At 33.2% G+C, this 16,727-nt stretch overlaps 2 long non-coding RNA genes across 2 annotated transcripts; both read left to right on the top strand.

The window, feature by feature from the left end:
* The first annotated feature begins 964 nt into the window (after positions 1-964).
* On the top strand, positions 965-6,695 carry LOC129888388 (uncharacterized). The gene is made up of 3 exons (XR_008766651.1): positions 965-1,121; positions 1,200-1,329; positions 4,454-6,695. It is a non-coding gene; the product is annotated as an uncharacterized LOC129888388 (long non-coding RNA).
* Positions 6,696-12,629: 5,934 nt separating this feature from the next.
* LOC129888387 (uncharacterized) lies at positions 12,630-14,818 on the top strand. Its single transcript, XR_008766650.1, has 2 exons — positions 12,630-14,439; positions 14,648-14,818. It is a non-coding gene; the product is annotated as an uncharacterized LOC129888387 (long non-coding RNA).
* The last annotated feature ends 1,909 nt before the right edge of the window (positions 14,819-16,727 follow it).

The raw sequence follows: 16,727 nt of genomic DNA, 5'->3' as shown, positions 1-16,727 counted from the left end.
AGGACTTGGAGTTCAGGCTGAGCTACCAGTTAGAATGTTGTGCGATAGCAAGTCAGTAATACAAATTGAAGCAAATCCTATCTTCCATGAAAGGACTAAACACGTAGACATAGATTGTCACTTTGTAAGAGAAAAAATATGTCAAGGAACTCTAAAAACTGATTTCACTCACACCAAAGATCAACTAGCTGATCTACTCACAAAGAGACTTAGCAAAGCACAACATCAACTACTCCTAAGTGGTTTGGGTGTCATGGATTTGTTTAAACCATGAGCTTGAGGGGAGTGTTAACTAGGGAGTTAGTTAGGCAAACTATGATGGTTAGTTAAGTTAACTAAAGTTGTTAGAAGTTTGTTAGAAATTAGTTAGAGTTAGTTGGAGTGGTGACCTCCACATACACTCTATAAATACATATTCTATGCACATGAATTGAATGAATGAAGATGATCTAACTACTTCTCTTCTTCCTTTTCTTTCTTCAATTTTTCTGTTTTATGCAGATGAGAAGCAAAGAAAATAGTTGCTTGTTTATCATTCTGGATATAGCCATTGATGTGCGATTTTTAATTCCTTATCAATGTATATTTTTTATATATATATGAACCCAATGTATGATAATTGATATATAAAGTTGGCTTTTGGCCCACGCAACAAATGGAGTCAAACATGCGAAGCACAAAAGTAGTTTGGAATATCAAGTTTCATATTAGAATGTTTGATTTCATAAAAATGAAAAGTTAATGAAAACACTACAAGAGATTTAACTTTTAACAACCACGTTTTTAACGGAGGGACAGGAATTCGATCATAATAAGTTATTTATTGTGACGATTTTTTTTCCAATCGTTAAAAAATATTTTTTTTAATTCAACATTAACGAGGGGATAAATATCCAGTCCAAAAACATATAATATTCGATCGTTAAAACTAAATTTTAATACAAATAACCGGCGCTAATTTTTCTCTCTTTTTTTCCATCACTCCACCCGCACCCGTTTGATAAAAATGAAACCCATTTTTGATTAGAGAGGATCTAGTTGGAAGAATAACAAGCGGTTTGGATTTTGATAACCAAACTCAATTCACTATAACTGAGGGGTTCGTTCTTATTTTTGTCATGGTATGTGTCTTTTTCACCTTCTGGATTTTGATAGTCTGTGCACTATTTCCTCTAAAGTTTACCTCTAAATTGTTCTAGCTGCCGCTTCCATTTAGAGCTACAAAGACCAGTTTTCTTCTTCATTCGATTTTCAAGAGATAAGAAAGTTGATTGCACCCAATAAATGAAGCAGGGGATATAATTTACTTCACTTTATTTCTCGAAAGATGTAAGTTCTATCGATTTCTTTTAAAATCAATACAGAATTTGTTCAAGCCATTGCTCTAGGAATTTTTTGATATTGTGCTTCGTATGAATTGGAAAATAATTGGATTAAACGATTTTTAGATTTTTTTTAGGATCCCTATCTTTTAATACATATGTCTATGGGTTGATTAGCTATGCTTTTTGAGTTTAGCATGAGAGGTATGAAATTATTGGAGTAGAAATTTTGTATTTGTTATCTAAATCTTTCCTCTTCTTCTAGATACTTCAATTTTTTTGCTAATTAAGTCTGTATTTCTTTAATTTTTTTAAATTTTCCTGTCTGTTATGGAGTATGACGAAAGAACAGGAGATTGTCAAGGGTATTTGAATTTCCACTTAAATGATAAATTTTGTGAAACTCACCGATTTAGCTACAAGACAATTCTTTGATGGACCTTAACTTGTTGGACATAAATAAATCTAAAAGTTTTTTTATTTATTGAAGAACTCGAATATTTTAAACTTACACAAATAGTTTAATTGGATTGGAGTTGGTTAAATAATTACAAGCTTGGAGATAATATAGTGAATCAATACAAATGCTCTAGGAAATTATTAATTTTAGTGAGAGGAAGAACACATTGAACAAAGTGGAAGCAAATAAAGTATCTATTGACATGCAGTTTTATGCTTATATATTTCATGATTTAGTTACTTCATTTGGGATCATTTATTTAGTGTGACGATGATATGAGATGAGATTGAATGAAAGTGGAAATTTTATAGATGATTCTAACTTGTTTGGAGTTGAAGTGTAATTGTTGTTATGAACTCTTTTTGTTTCTAACTTATACTACCCTTGAAGCTCTTTCATGTGATTCTGATTGTCTTCTGTCTTAATTGTTTAGAGATTCTAACTATCAGTGAGTTTGTCAGTTCCATGTTGTCATGATTGTTTGCTATTTCTAGTCCATATCCTTGTATTAGCATGTAGATTGCTACTTTATTTTATAAAAGAATTATTTTTAATTCTTTTGTAACATTCACTAAAGAAAGTAACTACATACTATTAGTATTTTCTATTCTCCGGCGGCAATTACTCAGGGGAATCTTCACTCCCTTCACCCAAAGCTCCCTCGACCATTGCTTCTCCAGTGGCGGTGACTCAAGGGAAATCTCCTTTTCCTTCACCCAAAGCCCTATCGCCTGAAATCGCCCCATCCCACCCCAATTGCTTTAACTGTGAACCCATCTCCGGGGAAGTCATCGCTATCATCACCACCTAGGGTTTTATCTCCAAAGGTTTCATCTCCTGAATCCCCGCCTTTTGATTCCTCTCAAGGGGTAACTCCAGTCACCATATTGCCTCTGCCACCCTCCCTGCTACCACCCTTTGCGTTTACTAAACCCTTCGTCCCTTCGCCTTCTCCTTCACCTCCATCATCACCCGCTCACTCTCCCATCTAAGTCTCTTTTCCCATCACCAAAGCCTATCGCTCTCCTCCCGTCTCATCTTAAAAGCCTATTGCTTCTTCGACACCTTCATCCGAACCCATCCTCAAACCCATTCCTCCATCCTCCCCACCTCCTCCACATTCCACCCCCGGCTCCAGTGATGATGTTCCCCTTAATCAACTTCGTAAGAATCCCCCTAAATGGCGTAGGAAACACATTGTTGTCAAAAGAATAGGACCCCGTACTTCGTTCACTCACAGAAAAAGGGTTGCGGAGGAAAACAAAGAGGCAGAGTCTAGTAGGAAAAGGACTCGCACAAAGGGTAAGTTCCCTCTCCATCTATCATCAAAAAGGGGAAAATTGATGACATGACAATGTTTTGAATTTTGATAATGACAAAGTGAATCAAGTTTACATCGTTGCATGACATAGAAACTAAAGACGCGGAAACAACATAAATCAGGGATAAAAGGCAAAGTGGCAAAAACAAGGAAAACGAGAGCAATAAGACTCTGTTTTCCTTGTAGAACTCAATTAGGTCTTGGTTTACAAACACTATAAAAGAAAAGTGCGTCAATGAACACAGTAGTTTTTGCACATCCGATATTGAGACATTTTTCGAGCAAGAGCATTCAAGAGCAAAATAGTTGAAGAAAGAAGAACTAAAGTTAGGTTTTCTTTATGAAAACTTTGTGCGTTTGAATATCTGCTTAGAGTTATTATTAAGTGATAATTCTCTAAGATAGAAAGTGAGTTTTGTAGCAAGAAGTGGGTTTGACTTCTTGAGAGAATTTAGTTAGCAATTATATGCAATCGTTGAGAGTTGGGGTAATAGAGTTAGTCCTTTTGATTATTAAGTTGTAATCTAAAATCGGTCTTTAAAGTTAGTGAAGTTGGTTGAAATCCTAAGAGGTATAGGTTGTGGTTGTTCTTCCCTTGAGCAAAGAAGTTTTCCATAATAACTTCGTGTCTAGTGTTTTTCTGTTTTATTACACCGTTACTCACGTAAGAACCTAGTTTTTGAAATCATTAGGTGGTCTAGGTTTCTTCAAATCGGATCGAATGAGTTAAAGCTAATGTTTTGAAGGAAAGAGGTGGGGCATATGATGAAGATGCCATCAAACTAGCCCTCTCATACTTTCACATTTTCCATAGAAAATGATGTATATATTCCCACAAGAAAGTTTAATTTGGCCTAGAGAGGCAAATACATTGAGTTTCCATGCGGTAAGGTGTCCTTTGAAGTCCTTTGAAAAGACTAAAACATTTGGATTCAACTTTTGTTACACCCACACAAAAAAAAAAAATCATAACAATCAGCTTTTGTTTTTAGGACATCCACACATAACAATCTCTTCTTTTATAGTTCGTCTTCATTAATATTATCATCTCTAATATTTTCTAACATCTTTGAATCTCTTTTATTTGTTGTTTACGTGTTCTTTTTAATGTTTACCATCTTTAATGGATGAGTCGAAATGAATAAATATTTAATTTGCTCATATTTAATACAAATACAAAAGAATTAAGTGCAAAAAGGTAAATTATGTATATGTAGCGTCTTGAAAATAAAGGGACATCAAATGATCTCATTATGCACTGAAATTAAAAAAAAAAAGTATCTTATTTGGTCTTAGAGCAGTCAGCATCTGGACTAATCTTGAAAGGAACATTGGTCATACATATTCCAGGGAGTTTAGCAGCACGACTGATTGGAATTGAGGTAGAGCTTGAAACAACGCTCTTTATGCATTTGCAAGCGCTCTGACGGTCAGTTATTGTACGTGCAGCGTTGAGGACAGATTTAATCGCACTACAACATTCTGATTGCACACTTAATCCACCACCTAACACATACCCAAGACATGGTTCGAGGCTAGTATACACAAAGTTGCACATGACAGCTGTAGTAGATGCTACTCTGGTGGTGGCCGTGCCCCCCGCAATGCACATGAGAAGCAAAGGAAATAGTTGCTTGTTTAGCATTGTGGAGATGATCTGCGATGTGTGATTTCCTTATCAAATGTGTGTGTATATATATATATATGAATCAACGGAACAAGTCAAGTTGGCCCATATCAAGACACCAATTAAAGGTTTTGGGCCACCACCACAAATGGAATCAAACATGTGAAGCACAAAAGTAGTTGATATAGTATGAGGTTTCGTATTAAATAAGTTCTTGAAAATAGGGGTAAAAAAATGTTCCATCAGCAATGGATTGAGTACGTATTAAATGAGAAGTTCTTCAAAATAAAGGTAAATGGGTATCCATCCATATGTAATAATCCGTTTCGATCGTTATGGATAGATCAAGGGTGAAAGAATTGAGCCAGAAAACTTTTTGGGTAGTGACTAGAGAATTTTAAGTTAGGCCAGTCTCAGACAAAAATCTGAGTGAGGTAAGGTCTAGGACAATACATGAATGGAGTGGGATGATTCTAAGTATGGATTGATTTTTCTAATAGACAAGACATTAAGGAGTTCATAGAGCTTTACGAAATTGAATTCGGGTAAGTAGAACTCCTGAAAATTAACTTGGCGTGAAAAGGATGATTTGGAATGTTGAGGATCGAAGGTGTGTTGTAAAATAGGGCCTATTGAGGGAATTTTGAGTTGCAGTACTGTGCAAGGAGCTATAGCAGGTGGTCGTCGCTATAGCGGGAGAGAAGGCGCTACAGAGAGGAACATCAAGCGCTATAGCGGGTTGTTGGGCGCTATAAGTTGTCGAACCGCTATAGCAGGGTAAGTCGAGATTTAGAGTAGAAAATTCTCAAAACTAGTTATTATTTGATCATCTCGTTTTGGAGAACTGCAAGGGCGACTTAGGGCTTTTTCAGTAGTGTTTCATCGTGTTTTTCGAATAAGGTAAGTTATTTACTCCCCCAACTTGCAAATTCAATTTTTAAGCTTTAGAATCCATGGGAGTAACCTTGGGGAAGAGTTTTAACTTGAAATTGATGGTGGGAAGCCCTAGTTTTGGTGGAATAATCATGAATTGGCATGGGGTTAGAATTTGAGTATAATTCGAATTTAATTAGATTATTATCATTGATTGTTTATATTTTATTATTGTTTTAGACCAAGAACAAGCTAGGATTCGTAACAAGGGGAAAGCTAAGGTTTCATAGAGTTTTCAAGGCTTTATTCGAGGTAGGTGATGATTTGTGTGTTATCAAATTTTGTAAGTATGCATGTATATTATTTTGTAATATTACTTGTGCAATGCATGTTAAGGAACTACTATAGGGCTAATGTGAAATGACACTATGGTGATAATTTCATGCAATGAATCTATTATTTACTTATGGCTTCAAGTGTGTTAGTTCATTGTGATCGTGATCGTCCATGTTGTTTGTGATTGATGGTTGGCTCGGGTACCACGCCTAGTACAAATATCTAAATGATTGGCTCAGGTACCATACCTTTACATGATATTTATATGGTTGGCTCGGGTACCACGGTTGGTATGATTCATTAATGGTTGGCTCTGGTATTGCACCGGTACACTAACAATTTGTGCATGAGTTCTATGAAGATCGGGTATGTGCTTTATGTGATAATGTGGGACATGTTTCACTTATTGGTTGTTCAGGATATTGTGATTGGAAATTTGGGTTATGTTGTAATTGTTGGAAAAATGCGGACTAACACAAAAAATATATAGATCCAAATAATGAAATAAAATGAGAAAATAATGACACCAAATTTTTTATGTGGAAACTCTTTTAAATAAGAAAAAAAAACACGGCCAAGAGGAGCAACTAATATCACTATAGTAAGGAATTTTACACTGGGTAATACCGAGTACAGTACTCAAAAATGAATACCACACACTCAAAAGGAATAACACTCTTTTGATTTATCACTTTACTAAAATATCGCTTACAGTCTATTTTTCTTTACACACTATTTTCTTATACTCTATGAAATCCTCACAACTCTCTAAATAATTTTTCTCTCTGTGAATTGGTGTATTTGTAACAATGAGATATATGTTTCTTCTATATGAGAAAATTATTCCATGACACCAAAAACTTCAACATTTGTTGCGATGTTTGTTTTTGACAATTGCTTGCAACAATTGAAAAATGTAGCAAACATTGTTGACTATAATTGCAGCAATTGAAAAATATAGCAATCATTGTTGACTACAATTGCATGGGGTGGACCCCACAGTAACTGTAATATGCATGTATTAATTTGTTGGCCTGTTTTACTATGTGGTAGTTGCTTGTTTACATTCATGCTTGATTAATCATGTGATCCCATCAGTACATTGTGGTTGTGTGATGATATTGCACATACTCTTTTTTTGTTGAGTATAGAGCATATTCAGGCGGATGTTGACAGGCCTCAGTTGAGATATACTTGATCGTTCGAGTGCAAAGGTGAGCTAGTTCTTTCAAGCTGTCATAGATTCATCTTCATCTCTTTGTCCATCACTTCGGACTTGGATATTTTCTTAGACTATTAAACTGTTAATTCATGTTTGGAGTTGCGTCCCCTTTATTTCAGACAGTTAGAGTTTTGGTAGTGTGACTTTCAAATTCTAAGGGGTAATATTTCGCAAAGTGTTTTTATAATATTAATTGAGTTTATGAGAACTCAGTGCTTTAATTGTTTTAAATGATGTGAATTTTATAAATTGCATATTTGACTTCTTAAAATGGGTTACTGAGTTAAGTTGGGTTAGTCTCACCGAAAAATTAGTATGGATGTTACTTATGATAGATCAGGATCGTGACACATACGGATAAAATGGATTGAGTGAAAGATGCTCACTAATTATATATGTCGAATTGGTGATTGTTGTTGTGTATGAGGAATTCTATGAAAATGGTTGTATCACAATCCAACTTCGTAGAGAAAATGAACATTGAAATGATAAGTAACCAAAATGAATTCTTCTGGAATCTGGAGAAATGAAATTGATTGTTCATTTCAATGTGCCAAACCTTGAGTATGTAAAACGCGAATGTAAAAGGTGAGAAACATGTGTTCTATGTTAATTAATTGAGATAATTGACAGTCTGGAAAACGACTAGTTTAAGTAGCATTTGAAAAATCAAATTTATAAATACATTGCATTTTTTTAAATGTATTTTGTAATTTTAATTTGATTTGATCCAATTAAAACCATATCACATAGGGTCAAGAGCCAACAGTGGGAAATGACAAGGTAGCAAATCGTTAGATATTTTTTTGTCTGTTTGTCTTATTTTGTTTATTTCAATTTTCTTTGTGAGACGGCTACTTTTGGGCCGGTCTTTAATACTTAAGCAGTCATTTTGATAGAGTGTATTAGAAAATTAATTAGATGTATTAGTAGTATTTTTTTTGACATATTTTTTATATTATATTATATTAGTTATACACTTTATTATGTATTAAGAATATTATTGATTTTTAGGTATTAATAATGCAAGCTTCAAATTTTTTTATATTTTTTCCATTATAATTATTGACGATATTTTTTTAAATAAATATTTTTATGTAATGCATGCTATTTTTAATACATTAAACCAAATAATGCATAAGAAATATTCTATCTATAATTAATGCAAGCATAACTAATATAAACATTATTAATATACTCAATTTAGTATTATTTTTATACACTGGCCAAAATTAGATTTAAAAAAAAGAACTTTCAAAATGACTAATTTTTGGACTTAATTAGAGATCTATAATTATAATGTCACGCCCCGGGAGGGTACCCTAGACGTAACCGGCACTCAGAAATCATTTCTGGATCTCAAGCGAACCACATAGCCTGATCACACATCCGTTCCTTCATTTAATCAGCGGAAGATAAAAAAAATAAAGAGAATATTCGGCGGGCAACTCAAAACATCAATCTAACTCAAAGAATAAAGGTCGTGGGCCAACATTCAACTAAAATATTTGTCATTAAAAATAGTTTGACAAGAATAATTTAAGGAAAAAAATACTCAATCGACCCTTCACTATCTAGTCTATGAAGTCTCTATCACTACTATCTAATTGGTGCCAATGACATGTTCATGGCTACCTCAAATAAAAATGGAAAAGGCTAACTCGACGCAAGAATAACAAAAGTGGTGTCCTCCGAATGTAGGGGAGGACTCACCAATAAGCTGAGTGTGAATAGATCCCCAATGGTGCTCCTATTGACGATCTCTTAAACCTGTCTCTGCATCATGAAATGATGTAGGTCCAAATGGACGTCAGTACGTGGAATGTACGAGTATGTAATATGGCAGAATGAAACATACCTCAAGGAAGACTAGCATCGGTCCGAATATTTCAAATCAAAAGATAAGAGAGACTCACATAAGATGTCATAAGTCTAAAGTAAGAATACATTTCTAGAAAAAGACCAATCACACATCATACAATCCAATCCAATCATACACAATACAGTTCAATCAAATCATATATCATCCGATTCAATCCAATCGTATACAATCGGTTCAACCCGGTCATATACGATTTGATCCAATCCAATCGTATATCATTCCATTCAACCCAATCAACATATCATCTAATCTAATCCAAGTCCAATCGTACACTATCAAATTACAATTCATCTAATCCAATCCGATCAATGCAATCAACTCACAATCAACTCAAAGGGGCTCAACTCAATAAATATGCAAATTAAGTTATGCAATGTCTTACAATTCAACTCAATCATCTACAATCACAATCAAATCAATCAGATCAGGCACAATCCATTCAATTGAGAGTTTCTCTAACCGACAACCATCACCATATGAGTGAGTGATAGTACAATAAGCCGACGTTGTTGCCGCGTCCGTTCATACCTTGCCATGGTATGAATGCATCAACCAATCATGGATCCAATCCAACCAAGTCCTATAATGTCAGGACAAATATTTTGGGAAGCATCCGACTTTAACGGTTCAATCCCCTCCTACGTTTGGCGACGTAGTTATTGGGTTTGAGTATAGACTTTACTCTTACCCAATTTGGTGCTCGATACTCCTCCCAAGACTCAATATGCTCATATCTATCAAGTGAATAACATACTCAAAATACTCATTTAGCCTCATTGGACTCTCTCAAATCAACTCAATCAAATCTGGCCTCCTTGGACCTTCTTTCAAATAGACTCATCTCAACTCATCAAACTCTTCTCTTTAAAATTTATACAATCTCAAAATAGACCTTTTTATGTAAAAATGCTCAACTCATTTATACTAAAAATACTCATGTTCAAAAATAATTAAAAGACTTCTCAAACTCAACTTATGCTTAAACTCTTTTTAAATCATAGATGAAAATAATCATTTCTTAAACTCAAAACAGTGTATAAATAGTTTATGCAAAAATTCTCACAAATCATGTATTTAAAACTCCTTCTCAAAATATCCTTTATTTTAAAAATACTCATAAGATTCCAATCAACTCAGATTATGCAAATCACATATCACATAATCACATTAGACTTCAATCCGCTCCATCACATAACATCCTCATCAATATACATCTTCATCAATCATTCTACACATATTAAATAAGCACAATTCACGTCATCACTCACATCATCATCAAAACATCATCATCACATCATCATCATATATTATCATTTACATCATCATCAAACATTATCATCACATCATTGTCAAGTATCATCATCATATCAATCATCAAACATCTACTCCAAAATTCTTATTTTAGTCCTATGTTTATTTTATAGAAGCAAAGGGACATTCTTAACTAACCAATTCATTTTTTTCATTCCAATCAATACATATATACACACAACTATCTATCTCAACCTCAAGACATTTATGACAATAAATTCATCTTGGGTTTATATGAATGAAACATGAATCCATACTCCCAACGAAACTCAACTCAAGAATATCGTCAATACCTATAAATCTATATACAAAGATACATTTGTAGTCGATAATATGAAAAATAACTATTTAATAACTCAAGTCATTAAAATCATCAATCAAACATTAGTATCTAAAAATATTCCATAGTTTAGGGAAAACTTTCAAGAAAACCTTCCTAGAAGGTGCAACTCTTTCACAACTCCTAACCAACACAACTATGGGCATATGGAAGAACTCAATCCATATTTTAGGTTAGCCTTACATACCTTGTGAAGACTTTGAAGAGACCTTGATGTTAGACCTTCAATGGGAGGCTTGAATCCTTGAAACTCTTGAAGGCACCCTTTGTTGGAGATGGATTTGGAGAAGAAGAAGAAGAAGAGAGGGAAAATTTTAGGGCTTTTTAGAGAGAGAGAGGACTGAAAAATGGTCCCAAAACGTTCAAGGATAGGGTATATATAATTAGGGAAAACTCCAAGTTGCCCCTCTTCAAAAATCTGAAAAATTGGGCAAAAATCTTGCTGGCGCTATAGTGGCGCGTCGTGCCACTGCAGCGCCAAGCCAAAATAGGCTTAAAACCCTGCACATCTAATAGTGGCGCGTCGCGCCAAGCCCCAAACTACTGAGGTTATTTTCTTGCGCTATAGTGGCGTGGGGCGCCACTGGAGCGCCAAGCCTAAATTTTGCCCAGGCCTGAAATTCCTGCAGTACTAGTCTGTAGTAAAATGGCCATAACTTTTGACTTCAAACTCCAAAAATTGCAATCTTGGTGGCGTTGGAAATAAGACTCAAAGACCTTTAATTTGGTAGGTCGTGGTCCACCCAGTTCTTTATATCCTAGGAGATATGGTCGTTTGAAGTTGACCCTTATACTAACTCATCCGAAAACTTAATCGGTTGGAGTTCTTTGGACTCGACTTGGTGTTAGAGATCCCTTATTACCCCTAAACACATCTAACACACTTCAAATACTTAGGAATTAATCCTAACTCATGTGTAGAATTACAAGTCCTCCGGTCTGAGTCTACCCACACGTGAAGAAATGTTTGAGTCTTTGCGAAACATTTCTGGGGTGTCACATATAACTTGTTTAATTATAATTCATAGCTACATAATTGAAGAGGAGAGATGCGAGCAAGACTAGGAAAGGAAGAAGTGAGACGAGCGAAATTTGAAAGAGAGAGGAGAGAGGTTGAATACATATTGTGTCACAAATACAATTGATACAACCGATTTGTATCAGTGAATACAATTGTATAAAAAACTATTGTAATTAGCTACATATTAGAAAGCGAGATGCGAGCGAGATCGAAGAGGATGACTACATGTTGTATTCGTTGTATCAAGAATACAATTGGCATATAATACAAATATAGTTGATACAAAATATAATTATAATTCTCTGAATGCAAATGATTTAAAAAATAAATCTCTCACCTATATAAATTTGCTTTAAAATCCTACTTATAGCTATAAATTATAATTATTTTAAATTATAATTGTGTATTATAAATACATATTACATATTTGCTATATTATTTAACTTTTCCTAAAATGATGATGATGATGATGTTTTACTGTTATTTTTGTTGTGTTCATGATATATTAGGTTTTATAAGTTGATTCATAAGTTTTATTGATATTACAATGTTTGGTTTGTATCAACTAGTGATGTATCATGAAAAGGACTTGTGTATCAAATCGCGATATATCAGCGTCATTCGTATGTATCAAAAATTTGAAAAAAAAAGAAATTCGAATAATTATCAAAAAAATCGAAATAAATTGTAATTAAACTTTTTTACTATGAAATTTAAATAAAATATCCATATAATAATACTCGTACAACACATCTAATAGACCTCAATTTCCTTACCATTTGACCCAATTCCAACAAATATAACAACAAACCAAACCCAACCCAAACCCACATACAATATCCACATCACATTACTACATCCAGCATACAAACAAAACTAAAATGCTCATATCACACCACAGACTCAACCTTTTTTCCCCACAAAAAATCCAATTCTTTTTTGTCACCCAAAAACCACCACGCACACATTCCAACGGATCACTTCATCTTCTTAGTGAAGAACCCAGCAAACGATCCCACCAACAACGCCTGAACCTAAAAATCCAGCGAGAAAATCCAATCCCCTTTGTCTCTCTCCATATTTGAAAAAATTGCAAATCTCGAGCCTGAATTATTGACTTTTGCTTAGAAAAATTTTCTTCAAATCTAATCCGAATCAAAGAATATCAAAATGAATCCGAATTATTAGGGATATATATTTTTTAAAAATAATTCAAATGAACTGTTTTTTGGGCTATAAATTGTTGATTTGTTTCATTGAAAAAGGGGGGGAATCAGGAGAGAAGTGGAGAAATTTCGGAGTTCACCCCTTTGTTTCCTTTTTTTTTTTTACTCTTTTCCAGCTTTTGAGATACTCCCGAATTTTTTGTTATCTTTTCTAATCACTCACCCTCGTAACTCTGTGGAAGTATATTTTTCTCGATTCGTAATCCTAGTTCGTCGCCCAAAGCCAGGTAATTTTCTTGTCGTTTTTCCTTTAATCCTATTTCTCTCCTTTAGTATTTTGTTTGTGTGTTAGCTATTTTATAGATGGTTAGTTTAGGAATTATCCTTCTCGCTTTAGTATATTTCTTATGCTTTAAGTATTTCCAGTAGCTTAATTGTTCTGTTTCAGTCGATGATGGGTTCTTTTTGTCGTTCTTATTGCTATTACAAAGAATGCTAAGTATCTTGATTTGTGTTTTAATCTTTGCTCTCTTCGTTGTTGCTTCGAGCTTAGCTCAATCTTCGCCTCATTCAATGTAATATGATCTCAGTTTAATTGAATCTAGATTCCAAATGACAGCATGATCTCGTTCTAGCCTGCATTTAGATTTCGGATAATAGAGTGTCTCTAGTTCATAGTTTATTTAAATGTCCTTCTATGTTAGACACCAAAGATTTTAGCTTCATTCATGTCTAAGTCTTAGCATAGTAAGTTGACAAGATTCTGTTTGTGATTCCTTTGAAAAACAAATGAGTATCCTTTCATTTGTTTGTTAAGCTAAACATTTTTTTTCCAGATTATTGAACGTATGTGGTATGAGCTTATGTTCTGCTATTTCCCGTTTCTGAACCATTTGATAAAGTTCTGTTCTTGAACGTTTGTCCAGCATAATAGGATAAGTGTGGCATTCCATTAACTAATTAACTTGCAACTTTGTCTAATTATTATGGCTTAATGTGGCAGTAACATAGCAAGCAGTTCAAGCCTCCTTTGCTTATTTTATCATCTATTTATGGTTGTTGTCTTGTAATTCAGAACATGTGAACATACATTAGTAATTCTATTTAGCCGAGGTTATAAATCTGAATGTGTTCTCCCTAGTTTTGATAAAATTTGCTCGTAAAAGTTCATGTCTTTGACGAATTTCTTTCTCTGTGAAATACATTTTTATGGTTGATTTATGGAAGTCTGTTGTTTCTCAGTGGTACGTTTGAATGAGCTTTAATGAACACTTTATCTATTTGGTATTTAGCATTATGTTTGAATTGCCTTCTCTGTCTCCTCTCCCATAATAAATCATTTGAAACATGCTCTTAAAATCTCTCAAAATTTGCCAGTTTGGGGTAGTAATATTTTTTTTTGATTCAAATATAATCATTTGTTAAGTTTACTGATTTAGTGAATTAACTGATATTTGAGAATTTGCGATTTTTTTTCCTTTAGAATATTGAAAGAATTTTTCTATACTAATTTGTGTGCTTTCTTTGCTTTGCATGAACTCTTATACCCGAGTCCATTGTGGACTTTATTTTCCACTTTGCATTTTTGCATTGAGCCATGGAGGTTTGAAACCCCCCAAAAAATCATCTTTATCGAGTCAATCTTATCAAGGAACCTAGTACACATTGAAAAGGAAGCCGGTGAACAGATTTATGGAAGCAAATATACAGGGATATACATGTCAGATACATAGAAAAGCGGATGATATACACCTTGTATACATCAGTATACACGTTGATATACATGGAAATGTTCCACTGGCCCAAAAACGAGGCAGCCACAGATAAGTTGAAAATTATGACAGGTTCAAGATTAGGTTTATTAAGCTACAGTTTGAATTTGGGCAAAAGGCCTAAATTTGTTATTTGCTCTATTTAATTGCTTATTCTTGTGATTATATATTTCTTAACTTTAACCCTAGTTTTAGATTAATCTATTCAAATTCTCTAAAAAGAGGAACGACTTTCTTTTATGTGGTTCATATGTTTTAAAGATTTTATCAATTCTTTTTTATTTGTTCAAATGTTTTTGTCCATTTTTTTTACTTGTTTTGTAAAAAAAATATATGTTTCAAGTTATTATCTTCTTTATTAAAAAAAATTAATTCAAGAGTTTTTCTTACTTAGAGCCCCGTTTGCATGAGCTTAAAAAAAGTAACTTTTATGTATGAAGTGCTTTTAGAACTTTAAAGTGCTGAAAGTTGTTTTTATAAATAAGCAGTTGGGTGTTTGGATAAAAGTGCTTAAATGAGAAAAATGATGTGAATTTTAGGGTTAAAAGAATAAAAAAGGTAGTTTGGGAATTTAGTTAAAATATAAGGGATATAAAAGTAATTTTCATGGTCAAAGAAAATGACTTTAAGGACTTAAAAAAAAAGTTAGGAATTCTAACTTTTTATTTTTGACTGACTTAAAGAACTTTATGGCTTAAAGTTAGCATTAGACAAACACGTCCAAAAGCTAAAAAGGGGTTTTAAGTTGATTTTGACCAACTTAAAGCCCATCCAAACGGGCTCTTAATCATATTTTAGTCAAGTTTAAATTACTCTTAATTTACTTAGAATATTTTGAGTTTATTGCTTTTCTTCAACTAATTTTAATCATTTTTTTACTTAGTCAAATTTCAATAAAGTTTACTCCCTTATAAATTATTTTAAGTACTTTAAGTTATAATTTTTTTTTTGGAATAATTTAAATGTATTTATTATTTTTAATTAATATTTTTTCAAAAAGTTAGTCAAATAATTTTCAAATCGCTGGATAACCGCGTGTTAGCGGCCACTTTGATTGTCTAACACCTTATCAAAGTGGAAATAAGAACCTCGTACCTTTTTCTCTAAATTTTAAGATTTAAATCTGTTAGGGTCTTTTAAATTAAGTTTTCTTAATTTCTTTAAAAAATTAAGTGACAACTCTTCTTTTTCTAAAATTGATTTTTTTTCTATAAAGTTGAAATTAATTTTAAATCGTCTATTTCCGACATAACAGTCATATTTTTTTTTAGATTCTTCCACAATTTAAGGAGATCTTTTAATGTAAGGTACTGTAATTTTAATCCCTCTTCAAGATGGTGGCGAAAAAATATCATGGCTTTGGAACGGTCTTGACTAGATGTCGTATTGTCATCTTTGATGGTGTCTGCCAGACCCATCGATTCTAGATGTATTCCGGCATCTAGTGCCCATGATGAGTAGCCTTTTTTCAAATTTGTCAAGAGCAACAAATTCAAGTTTAGAAATATTAGACATTTTAAGAAAATAAAATTCTTATCCCTTTTGTTACCTTCTTAAAAATATAGCTCAAAGCGATGGAGGCTCGTGCTTATAATGTGTTATAAAATAAACTAAATTAACAAAATAAGAAAAAAAAAGAGTAAGAGAAAAGAAAAAAGAGTAGACGGAAAAGCCGTGTATATTTTTGTATCTATTCATCCTCTTACATTGCAAATGGACTCCACTTAAAATAAAAATAATACAAGTGGACAACCACTTGTCCCATTTGTTCTTTAACATTAGGAAACTATCCATCAGATGAAGATGAGTACTATAGTACTATTGATATTAAAATTAAAGCATAACTTGTAGTATTAACAACAAACGAGTAAAAGTGGTTAGGATCATTTCTCCTAATTTATATTTATAATTTTTACATAAATAAATTTTTTTAATTAATAATTACCCTTTTTAAAGATATTTTTATTTTATTACAGTCTGTAGCATATTTACCTTAATTAATAACTAAAATCACCCTAATACCACCCCCTCGCTCTGTCTCTCTTCTTCTTTATTTTTGTCCATTTTTCTCCCT

This window comes from Solanum dulcamara, chromosome 5, assembly GCF_947179165.1.
Source record: "Solanum dulcamara chromosome 5, daSolDulc1.2, whole genome shotgun sequence".
Taxonomy (NCBI): Eukaryota; Viridiplantae; Streptophyta; class Magnoliopsida; order Solanales; family Solanaceae; genus Solanum; species Solanum dulcamara.
Note: the sequence above shows the minus strand (reverse complement) of the source record. Positions and strands in the feature narration are given on the sequence as shown.